Below are 13,326 nucleotides of genomic sequence, written 5' to 3' on the forward strand. Positions count from 1 at the left end.
ACTCTACACGTAAAAATGTTCGCATGAATAGATTTACATATCATGCGATGGTCATTCACGATTATCAGCCAAAGAGCTGTTTCCAATATACTTTCTTCAGCTAGCTAATGTTAGCTAACCCTGCTTTTATATCTAACGTGAATAAATGTGGTTGCGTACTGTTATGTTTGAACAATAGTAGGAGAAAAGACCACCCAAATAAGTTTCATCAACTGCCCAAGGACCAGTTCTAACTAGCTATGTGTATTGCCTGTGTAAACTTGAAGATTCCACCAAGTAGGTATAGATATTGCCATAGGCTACTTTGGGCCATTTGGTAGGGTTGGCTGCACAGCTGGTCTTCGGCAAGTTGAAAGAACATATTGGCAAGCGAACAAGAAAACTGTTCTATATACATAGACCGTTCAAGGGCAGGCAAAGACTTGGAGGAAAATTATGTCACTCATATTTTAAATAATTATAGATTATATTTCATAGAAATCGGAAACACTGGACAGTTACTTTAAAATGTCAGGGAGCATGCATGTGCAAACTAGTCCCTTACAGATGAACCAGAGTTTAACTATCCGACTGTTACATGAAACACCTCGAAAGTTCGTATCTTGCGTAAAATACAAGTTCAAACGCAAGTGGGCCTAGGCTGAACAAGAAGGATAGAAGATAAAACCCCCAAAAATGTAAAACCAAACATGTCCAAATTATATCGAATGATATCAGCCTACTGACCTTAAATTGCTGCAAATTTATAGACTTCACAATCCCGTAGCCTATCATTAGCAAAGAAGCAATTACAACTAAGTTTTAAATGAATCAAGACATTTACTCTGTCTTTTTCGTCCTCTTCCACTTTGCGTCTCTCTGGACAGGAACCTTTGGCGCCTCTGTCTCTTCCTCTCTCTCCTTCTCTCCACCTTGAAATCTGAGATCTACCTTCGCCTCGTCATGTGTTGACATTATCAGTCTACCTGTCTGCTCCCGTTTGGTTACCCTCCGTTAACCAATTGAGGCGGGAGGGAGGCTTAAAACACCGCCGGTGAAAAGGCAGAAAGGAATTTAAGTACATCGTACATCGCCATTCCTGAGGCTGATCCGCCATTACTGGCATTCTCCGCGTGAAATGGGTTTCCTCTCTCCCGCCTCTCCCTCCCTTGGGTGTGACACAAGGTCACCTTTGTGCATGCGAAATAGACAGGACAGGTGCGGCGAAGAAGTTTCGCTTTCTCTAAACAACAGACCGTTAGGGAATCGATTAGATAAGGTTACTACCTAGATAAGGTGGGGGTCATTTCCTTGCTGAATGTACACATACTTCTAACCAAACCGACATTCAGTAAGATTTTGCGTTTGGCCTTATAGGCAATACAAAACATCGAGCTCTAAACGTGTTCCTAAAGTAGACGGGTCTAACTTCTACACTTGCTGATTTGAATGATTTAGTCTTTAAATAGGTTACAGTCTGGCGCTGAGTAAATAATAGGTAATCTGGAATGAATTTCACATTTAGAACAGGAGACATAACGCCGCCGCACGCTCTGAATTTAATTCAATTTAAATGGCTTTATTGGCAGGGGAAACATGTTTACACTGCCAAAGTAAGTTGATAGAAAATAGATCTCTCTCACGCTCTGTAATGTGACTGAATAGACACTAGAGGACGCAGCCACACAGGGCTGATTCAATGAGGCTTTTGCATTTTTACATCTTGCACACGGTTCGATTTAAGTTTAAAAAATCTATATTAATCAGGATGTGTGTGGCGGTGCCTCTGCTGTTGTTCAGGATGACTCTGGAGGTTGGTGATGCGAGGAGGATAATAATTTTTGTGTGTCATTCGTTGGAAGCCATTAATTATCCCCTTATTAACCCCCAATGAGAAACATTCACACACACACTGGTACAGAGAGGTAGACACAATTACATGCACATTGAGACTTTCGTTGACACCCAGTCACCACATGCTCCTACACTACAAATGCATATAATCCAAGGCACTATACTAAACATCAATGTTAATCAATGATGGAGGCAAAAAGGAAGAGATGGAGAGAGTTAGACAGAAATAAAGAAATTAGAGTTCTGTTGTGGCTGATGACACAAACGTATTTGGAATGAAGAGGTGGTGTTGTGTGTGTGTGAGTGAGGTGTAGTTGTCAGACTGAGACAGCTAGGCTTTACATACTTCATAAGCCTCTTGTCACCTGAACCATAAATTGCCGTCAGGCCTTTACAAATACATTATCTCCACGAGGGATTCAAACGGGGCCAATTCATATCCAAGAATTGATTTTTTTAAAGTGGCTACATTGAGGGAGAGCCATTCAGGGCACGTCTTGTAGTTAACATAATTGAGTTTTATATGGTCTCCCAAAAAAAGTAATCACAAAGGATAATCAGGGAGGGGACAATCACTCTGGGGCTGAATTTGTTAGTAAACAGGCTGAGACAGATTCAGGCCCTGGATAATCACTCAATTTCTTCTTTGTTTATTGTTTGCTTATTGTCAGGATTGCTTAGTGCTCTGCAGGGTTGCAGTTGGGCGGGGGCACACTTATAACAAGCCAGGACACTTCAATAATACCTTACATTTAGCTGTACAGCTGTTGCCTATACATCTAAGATGCCTTGTAAAAGAGTATCTGTTAAATTATAAGAGGTCTTGTGGTAAGTATTGCTTGTAAACGGGGCTTGAGATTTGTTCTGAAAACCCCTGAAACACACAGTGTACAAAACATTGCTCTTTCCATGACATAGACTGGCCAGGTGATTCCAGATGAAAGCTATGATCTCTTAATGATGTCACCTGTTTAATCCACTTCAATCAGTGTAGATGAAGGGGAGGAGACATGTTAAAGGTTTTTAAGCCTTAGGACAGTTGAGACATGGATTGTGTATGTGTGCCATTCAGAGGGTGTATGGGCAAGACAAAATATTTACTTGCCTTCGAACGGGGTATGATAGTAGGTGCCAGACGCACCGGTTTGAGTGTGTCAAGAACTGCAACGCTGCTGGGTTTTTCACACTCAACAATTTCCTATGTATATCAAGGATGGTCCACCATCCAAAGGACAGCCAGCCATCTTGACACAACTGTGGGAAACATTGGAGTCAACATGGGCCAGCATCCCTGTGGAACACTTTCGTCACCTTGTAGAATCCATGCCCCTAGGCTGTTCTGAGGGCAAAATGGGGTACAACTCAATATCAGGAAGGTGTTGCTAATGTTTTCTACACTCAGTCATAGATGTGTATGATATGTTGGATGATTCGTGCTTTCTCTGTGTAGTTTACAAAGAGAGTATAGAAATGCACTACCACAATACATGAAATTACCAATATGGATATATATTCAGAGCACAGACAGTTCCACAATGTTTGATCAATGCTTTGAACCGACTACCCACCCACAGTCACCTACACTTGATTGATGTGTCAGTCCATCTGTCTCCATGTATGGTGTCAGGTTTATGGCTTACCTCTGTCAATCTCTACCTCTCCTCCAGTTGAAACATCACCATACATTATCCTCTTAGTACCTGCGGTTGTGCTACTAAGAGCAGTCAGGAGTTTTTTTTATGACTGTATGAAAATGTATTAATGTGATCCTGAGGGAGCCCTTAAGGCTGCAGGGAGAGCTGTTGGAGCAATAGGGGCCAACAGGGAAATGTCTTTTTCATTTGAGCACCGTCCAAAGTGGCCGCATCCTACCACAACAACCAGAGAGACTTGGTCGAAGGCCCAGTGAAGACAAAATGCTGTTTTTCCTGTGTTTTGCATCATATTGTACTACTGATGAAACTAACACTGTAAAAGTGTGAAAACATGTGATCAGTATAATTTCCTGATAGTTGCTGGTTGAAAATCTATCTACACAGTACCTTCTAAACAGCAAGTTTAGGCTTGCCTGGTGACATCACAAGGCAGTATAACTAAATAGCCAGTGGTGGAAAAAGTACCCAATTGTCATACTTGAGTAAAAGTAAAGATACCTTCATAGAAAGTCACCCAGTAAAATACTACTTGAGTAAAAGTCTGAAAGTATTTGGTTTAAAATATACTTAGGTATCAAAAGTAAATGTAATTGCTAAAATATACATACTTATTAAAAAATTCCTTATATTAAGCAAACCAGATGGCACCATTTTTTTTACATGTATTTTTATTTACAGATAGCCAGGGGCACACTCCAACACTCAGACATAACTTACAAACAAAGCATGTGTTTAGTGTGTCAGATCAGAGGCAGTAGGGATGACCAGGAATGTTCTCTTGATAAGTGTGAGGTAGACAATTTTCCTGTCCTGCTAAGCATTCAAAATGTAACAAATACTTTTGTCTGTCAGGGAAAATGTATGGAGTTGAAAGTACATTATTTCTTTAAGAATGTAGTGAAGTTAAAGTTGTCAGAAATATAAATAGTAAAGTAAAGTACAGATACCCAAAACAACTACTTAAGTAGTACTTTCAAGTATTTTTACTTAAGTATTTTACACAACTGTAAATAGCCCCCCCAAATAAAAATAAAAATATCCTGACAATATCAGCTAATTTTCAACTTACATATCCGTCCCATTAGGCCCCTCCAAGTAGGTCCCTCGCTCATAACACTCCTTGACAGTCCTAGCAAAATTCTTGCTTGAGAAATAGTTTTTTAAATAAAAATCTATTCCTCTAAAGTACTTAATTGTTACCCAGAAATGATTTGATATTGAGATTTAAAAAATGGCTGCATTGGGCCTTTAAAGAGCCAGCGCAGCACAAACAAGAGAGGGAGAGAATTATTTTATTCTTTTTTATTATTTTCATATTGTAAATATCCAAAGTAAGCTTTGGCAATATGTACATTGTTACGTCATGCCAATAAAGCAAATTGAATTGAATTGAATTGAATTGAAAGAAAGAGAGAGAGAAACATTCTCAGAGCAGAGCAGCCTCTTTTGCTGTTTTGTTTTTGTCCTTTCTCTTTTCTTTCTCTCTCTCTGACTGTTGACTGATACTGTGGAGAGTTACAGTGAATATTTGTCTATCTTCTCTGAGACATTGCACATTACCATTAGAAACATAAACAGACCTGGCTGTAGTCTGAGTTTGACTGGTTATACTTCTCTAGTCCTCTCTATCTCCTCCTCTTTTCTTTCACCTCTACCATCCCTCTCTCCTCAGTTCTCCCTCTCTCTCGCTCTCTCTCTGTCTCTCTAGGCTATACTGTCCAATCGGAGAGGGAGAAGTTAACCGTCCTCGGCCGCAGTATTGGCTTCTGGGTAATTAGCCTTAAGTGGAGACCGGCGGAGGGAGAACGGCACTAACAGATTAGCAGTTCTGAAGAGATGCATTCCTTCTAATCAATACAAGTCCATTTGTGGAAATGGAGCAATTTGGGGAGAAATACGCCCCTGTCCCTGGCGCAGACAGTATACACTTAGGCATGGTAGGAGTAACAATCTCTCTCTCTGACTTTGGTTTGGTCCCTTCAGTTATTACTTGCCTTTCCTTCTTTATTTTCCAATTGTCTACTTTAGTCCCTCGATCTAGTCTCTCTAGATGTATTCTCTAACCCCCTTTAGTTGTCTCTCTTCTTCTGTTCTCCTCCCTCTCCCTCCCTTTCCTCTCTTTTCTCCCTTTTATTGTCCTCTTGGTACAGGTAATAGCGTAGAGGAAAAGAAGAGTGGGATGGTGTGTGTGTTTATTGGTCTGGTGACCTGACCCTGTGACCTATGGTGTAATCACTGATTACATTAGCTCTGCTGTGACACCTCCTCAAATGCTGATGTCACCCCCATAGAACATTATACTAGTAACCAGTCGCTCTTGGAGAGGGTGGGGGACAGGGGGACGACGACGATGACAGGTACAGGTGTGTGTGTGAGTATATTTGTGTTTGAAGGAATGTCTGGAGTGTGTGTGTGTGTGTGTGTGTGTGTGTGTGTGTGTGTGTGTGTGTGTGTGTGTGTTTGTGTGGGTTGTTCCACAAAATGAGTCCCATTAGGGAAGTGTAACTTAAAAAAATATAACTATTTTTTTCACCACATTTGTTACATTCTGTCATGACGAGCAAATATTCATGACGAGCAAAACATGTTTTCCATCTCAAGATGTTCAATAAAAAATTATAATATAGTAAGTGCCTATTAAGAGCCAAATAAAGTAACAGAGTTGACTGTAACAGGGTTGATGATTTCATGGTAAATCAGCCATAAATCCCCTTGTGACAGAGGGAATGGAAACTTGTTGTGCGCAACAGGGAGGGTCAATTGAAGGCAAGCTTCACAAAAAATGTAAATTCTTAAAACATTTCTAGCTTGTCTATCTACGGGTAACAGGGTTGACGTGTTATGCTCGACCTGTTCAGTTTTCAACCACAAAACACCAGAAAGTGGCAGAGAAGAGTAGAACCAGCTCACCGGCTTTTGCACAGATGTTCAATGTATCTTTAGAAAAAAAATATTTAAAAAGGAAGAGTTCATTTCACGTTACAGCATTGACCCTAAAATGATAATCTTCAGAAATGACTGTCAAAGCAAAAAAATAACTAGGGCTTTACAATGATGGTGTAAACTTGGAGAAATGTGGGGTTAAGTGGGTTAAAATCTTCAGAGAAGTCACAGAGAGTGCAAAGAGGGATATGTCAAAATGCAGAATTTTGGCTCTTTATCAAGTCTTTATCCATATAAAAAGCAGATTTATTAAATGTTTTCATATGGTCTATATTAAAGGACACTTCATTTAATATAACAGGCTTTCAAAATCCAATATTGGTGCACAATGTCTTCTTCAAATATCGAAGGAACGCAAAAGGGCCTCCTTTCGTGGAAGGACCTGTGTGTGTGGTCTGTCCTCTTCGTGATGAGAATCAGTAGGATTAGATGGGGTCTTGGTCCATTGGGTCTCTTAAGGGTTGTAAAGAGTGCAGGTCATTAACTAAAGACTCTCTCTCTCTCTGTTTCTCTCTCACTCTCTCTGTCTCTCTCGCTCTCTCTGTTTCTCCCTCTCTCCCTCTCTCACTCTCTCTGTCTCTCTCGCTCTCTCTGTTTCTCCCTCTCTCGCTCTCTCTGTCTCTATCTGTTTCTCTCTCTGTTTCTCTCTCTCTTCTATTTTTCTATTTAGTGGTTATTTATACTCTAACTGTTCATGTTCTCTGTCAAGTTAGCTCACTGGACTCTTTCTGACTGGCGCCTTCGCTTATTTATACAAAATCTTGCAATGTACGATTTATCCTAATTAACTCCTTTTAACCCAGTGTCATGTTTACTCTAATTGTTTGTGTGTGTCTTTGTGTGTGTGTGTGTGTGTGTGTGTGTGTGTGTGTGTGTGTGTGTGTGTGTGTGTGTGTGTGGTGTATGTATTGTAAACACCCAGTCATCCCTCACTGCTACCGCCCTGTTCACTCCTACAGTCCATCCATCCTTACTACCATGTGTGAAACTTTGATTATGGAACACTTAAAGCTGTTATCACATTCTCTTATGAAACACTATATGAACTTGCAGTAACAACACCTCAGTAAGTAGGTTATGATGTGAACACAATACGGGTCACAACCATCACAGGAGTACTGTTAATGAGAGAGAGAGAGAGAGAGAGAGAGAGAGAGAGAGAGAGAGAGAGAGAGAGAGTGTTGATGTAACCCATAGATCAGAGGGGGTGAGCTGTAGTCTGATGTCTGTCTAATGGGATGTCTGTTACTTCCTCCTAATGCTCCTTCCATCTTGTATCCCCACGACGACCAGTCTCTAATCAAATCAGCAGAGAGGCAGCGCTCACTCACCCACCACAAGGTGGGCAACATTTATCTTTAGAGGGAGTGAGGGGGTGAGGTGGGGGGTTATGCAGTGGAAGAGGTTGGAGAGAAGAGAACAAGGGGAGGAGGAGGGGTCAAGGGAGTGAGAGGAGGGTCCATTTAAGGTTTGAGGAGCATGGGGGTGGAGAAGGAGGAGGTTTTGAGGAGGAGATGTAGGGGTCAAGGGTGGGAGAGGAGGGTTCAGTTAAGGGTTGTGGATAATGGGGGAGGTTTTGAGGAGGAGATGTAGGGGTCAAGGGAGGTAGAGGAGGGTTCAGTTAAGGTTTGAGGAAAAAATACAAAAACGTATAAAAGATTTTATCTTTTGTCTCTCTGTGTTTCATAATTTTCCTTCAATTTGCAAAAGGCTGAATGTTTCTCAGTGGCGAAAGCATCCGAGCGAGCGAAAGCAGTGCCCCTCTGTTTCTGTATGTATAGGCCATCGATCTGATGCTGTCTGGTCAAAATAGTATGACATTTTTGCTGCCAGTAGCATTGAATGCAAAGGAAGCCAGCGAGCATTTGGCCTCCCTTGATACATTTAAAAAAAAAAATAATAGCCAATCAGCGTTGAGCTGAGTTAGGTCAATTGTGAATGGTCCTGGCGCAGCAAAAAACAGCGTCAAGGGAAGCCAGTTTGGATTTGGCTTCACTCCAATCACATCTCATTGAGAGCAATACATCATTGACAGAAACAACTTGAATTGTTTCATCTCTTTGTGTTGTTGTCCTCCGGTGGGTAGCAAGTTAGCTAAAAGTGTCCATTTCCTAAATTACCCATGGATGGAGATAAGTATTTGGATTTGTGGTTTTACTTAATTATCCGTACTGGCCAATGACTATAACTTTTTATACTTGCACGAATGCATGCGCACACACAGACACACACACACCCATACACAAAATCAGAACCATAGACAGCAAAATCAAATTTAGCTTACGTTGATTGGACTAAATTGTTTTTGCTATCTTTTAGTTGTTGCTGTATTAGACAAAGCATAGGTGATTTGATGATGTTGAAATGTTTAAGTTTAAATGGTGCTGGAATAACGGCGGGAGCTCCTGTTTTCTTTGCAACTTGCGGTAACTCTACATGGTTCTAAATCATTAGATGTTAAGTTGTCATTAACTTGCTTGATGATGCTGTAGGTCATGTAACTGTTTGTTACATGCAAAATGCTTTGTGGACTTCACCAGACAGAGGTTGCTCTCCGGGTTTTGTGAAGAAACAAAGGTGTGGTTGAATTTATTCTGCCACTTTGTATTGTTATTGTCTCGGCCTTAGGCCTATACAGTGCATTCGGAAAGTATTCAGACCCCTTGACTTTTTCCACATTTTGTTATGTTACAGCCTTATTCTAAAATTGATTAAATAAAAAAATGTCCTCATCAATCTACACACAATATCCCATAATGACAAAGCAAAAACCGGTTTTGTTTGCAAATGTATTAAAACAGAAATAGCTTATTTACATAAGTATTCAGAACCTTTGCTATGAGACTCGAAATTGAGCTCAGGTGCATCCTGTTTCCATTGATCATCCTGGAGATGTTTCTACAACTTGATTGGAGTCCATCTGTAGTAAATTCAATTGATTGAACATAATTTGGAAAGGCACACATCAGTCTAAATATGGTCCCACATTTGACAATGCATGTCAGAGCAAAAACCAAGCCATGACGTCGAAGGAATTGTCTGTAGAGAGCCAAGACAGGATTGTGTCAAGGCACAGATCTAGGGAATGTTAGCCAAAAAATGTCTGCAGCATTGAAGGTCCCCAAGTACACAGTGGCCTCCATCATTCTGAAATGAAAGAAGTTTGGTACCACCAAGACTCTTCCTAGAGCTGGCCGCCCGGCCAAACTGAGCAAACGGGGGAGAAGGTCACTCTGACAGAGCTCCAGAGTTCCTCTGTGGAGATGCGAGAACCTTCCAGGAGGACAACTATCTATGCAGCACTCCACCAATCAGGCCTTTATGGTAGAGTGGCCAGACGGAAGCCACTCCTCAGTAAAAGGCACATGACAGCCTGCTTGGAGTTTGCCAAAAGGCGCCTAAAGACTCTCAGATCATGAGAAACAAGATTCTCTGGCCTGATGAAACCAAGATTGAACTATTTGGCCTGAATGCCAAGTGTCACTTCTGGAGGAGACCTGGCACCCTCCCTGCAGTGAAGCATGGTGATGGCAGCATCATGCTGTGGGGATGTTTTTCAGCGGCAGAGACTGGGAGACTAGTCAGGGTCGAGGGAAAGATGAACGGAGCAAAGTACAGAGAGATCCTTGATGGAAACCTGCTCCAGAGAGCTCAGGACCTCGAACCGGGGCGAAGGTTCACCTTCCAACAGGATAAAGACCCTAAACAACGCAGGAGTGGCTTTGGGACATGTCTCTGAATGTCCTTGAGTGGCCCAGCCAGAGCCCGGACTTGAACCCGATCGAACATCTCTGGAGAGACCTGAAAATAGCTGTGCAGCGACTCTCCTCATCCAACCTGACAGAGCTTGAGAGGATCTGCAGTGAAGAATGGGAGAAACTCCCCAAATACAGGTGTGCCAAGTTTGTAGCGTCATACCCAAGAAGACATGAGGCTGTAATCGCTTCCAAAGGTGTTTCCACAAAGTACTGAGTAAAGGGTCTGAATACTTATCTGAATGTGATGTTATATGCAAAAAATGTAAAACCATTTTTTGCTTTGTCATTATGTGGTAATGATAAGGGAGAAAAATTATGTAACCAATTTTAGAATAAGGCTGTAACGTAACAAAATGTGGAAAAAGTCAAGGGTTCTGACTACTTTCCGAAAGCACTGTAGGTTGAAATATGGCTTTTTTTTCTTGCTTGGGTTCCCCAGTGATTTTATCCACGCACCACTGCTTTCTTCTTTCTCCCACCCTGTCACTTTTCACAGACTGAATTGCAGGCCATTCTGGATGATTCCCTCGTGAGTGCTTAGAGGCTTCCTTTGCTTCCGTTCTCGGGGGAAAAAAGAGATGGAGGGATGGATGGATGGAGTGGGTAAATAGAGGAAGTAACACCTATTCATCTTGAGAAGCCACTTGTCAATAAAGACAAAGTAGTGTAGAACAGACACATTTACAGTAGAGCCCTGTTCAATCAAATATGTGTTTCGTGATAAGTCAAACTATAAGGGGTGAAGGCTCACCCTTTTTTTACAATCTAAAGTGCTTTGTAAATGCAACCATTATATGGGGTCTTGGCCACTGCCTGAAATACAATAGTAAGGCAAGAATGGCATATTTTTTCTTTTCTACCCTCAACATGACAGCCATGGAAATCAATGCATTTCACTCAATAGAATTCCAGTCAAAAAGAACTGAGCTGGAGTACATTTTTGTATTGATTTCCAATTTCATACATTGATTCTTGTGCAATTTTTTGATTGCTCGTCACCGAGACACAGTGTATAGACATCAACTATTGCTAAATGGACCCCCATACCAGTTGAACAATACCATATATAATCTTCGAAGATATTGTATCCTATTCATCCCAAGTGCCTTTTAGAAGCGCTAGTTTTCTTTCTATACAGTAATATCCCATTTAGTAAATCTGCCTGAAGTTGATCTCCTCCAGGTCGCGGTGTGTGTGTGTGTGTGTGTACATACTGTTTTCAAGAGGTCAATACCAACGGTTATTAGTTCAGACCGCCCTCAGGTGGTCGAGGCCTCTGTGTACCCCAAAGGGGGCTCTTTAGAAGGGGTGCAGCCTACCCCCAGATGTTACCCCTCTTACCTAACGTGATTTGGTGGATGCGTCACAGTCTCTGAGTGGGGTTTAGGGGCAATAAAACTGTCCTAACAGAAACTGACACTTTTAAACACAATTACTTAAAAAGGCTTGAAATGGTACATTTAAATACTTTCTCTTTATGGCCTGGTGAAGGGGGCCTTGAAACACAATATTTTTAAGGCTAAGCAAGAGAGAGAGAGAACGAGAGAGAGAGAAAGAGAGAGAGAGACAGAAAGACGGGTGAAAATGGAGAGAAAGAAAGCAGCCAAGACAAACGCCTTTTCTGACCCATGTACTGTATGTCCACACGTGCTTTCACAGCAGAATGACTACTATGATGAAGAGGAAGATGATGAAGAGCAGCTGGACAGTGATGACATTAGTGATGATGATGTTCTGGGATTGGCAGCTGCCTGTGTCCATTCAGACTGCCGCCTCAGCAGGACCCGATTCAGCTGCCCCAGTTACTGCCCCACTCACTTTTCTGCAAGCTGGCCCTTTCCTCTGCCCGATGGCACTCGAACTCAGCTCCATCCTCTGTTCTTTTTTTATGATTACCCCACATTTCCTTTCTTCTCTATCCCTCACTCTTTCTCTCTCTCTCTCTCTCTCTCTCTTTCCCTCTCTCACAAACCCTCTCTCACTTTCTTTCTTCTTTTCTATCTTTCTTATCTATTCTCATTTCCTGACAGTTCATGTTTAATCCGGCCTCTTGATGATGATGATGGCAGCAGCAGCTGTAATAATGCTCTGGCCACTTTATCGATAATGTGTCAGAGAATATCTTAGTGTCGTTATTGAACACCTCCCATCCGACCAGAAAACCCCAATTGCATTTACCCATTTACCGAAGAGGAGGGTGGAGAGGAAGGAGGGATGAATAGAGAGAGGAGGAGAGTAAGGAAGGGGGGCATAACCGATCAATATCTAACAGTGAATTAAGTAATAGCATATTTTGTGTCAATGCATATTACAGCGTGTTTAACAGCAGAGGGCCATAACAGCCTGGCTCCATATCGCTATAGCGACCAGATCAATACAACACAGAGAGAGAGGGCCTGTCCGCCAGACAATGTCATTGGCTATCATCATAACTATATGAAATTGTGGGAGAACAATATGAAAATCATTTCGATATTTGGCTCGTTCTACCAATTTGATAGTTTTAAGAAGTGTGTCTTGGTCCCAACATTTTTTAGATTTCACCCAATTTTAACATTGTCATAAAGAGCACATTTAACGTAATAAAAACATGTTTCCCATCTCAAGGTTATCAATAAAAAATTATAATATAGTAAGTGCCCATTAAGAGCCAAATAAAGCAACAGAGTTGACTGTAACAGGGATGATGATTTCATGGTAAATCAGCCATAATTCACCTTGTGACAGAGGGAATGGAAGCTTGTTGTGTATAACAGGGAGTGGCAGTTGAACGCAAGCTTCAACAAAAAATGTTTATTGCTTAAACATTTCTAATCAGTCTATCTATGGGTAACAGGGTTGATGTGTTATGCTCAACCGCTCAGTTTTCCACCACAAAACACTAGAACGTGTTCAAGAAGAGTAGAACCAGCTCACGTGCTTTTACACCATGATTTGACTATTAGATGTTCAATGTTCTTTAAAAATATATATTTTACAAGCAATAGTTTCACTATATTAAAACGAGAGTTCAATTCACTTAACAGAGTTCACCTTAAAATGAAGGACAGATGTAAATGAATCACTAATCACATGAAATGAATAGTAATCTTCAGAAATGACTTTGTCAAAGCAACAAAATAACTAGGGCTTTACAA

This window comes from Salmo salar, chromosome ssa19, assembly GCF_905237065.1.
Source record: "Salmo salar chromosome ssa19, Ssal_v3.1, whole genome shotgun sequence".
Classification (NCBI taxonomy): Eukaryota; Metazoa; Chordata; class Actinopteri; order Salmoniformes; family Salmonidae; genus Salmo; species Salmo salar.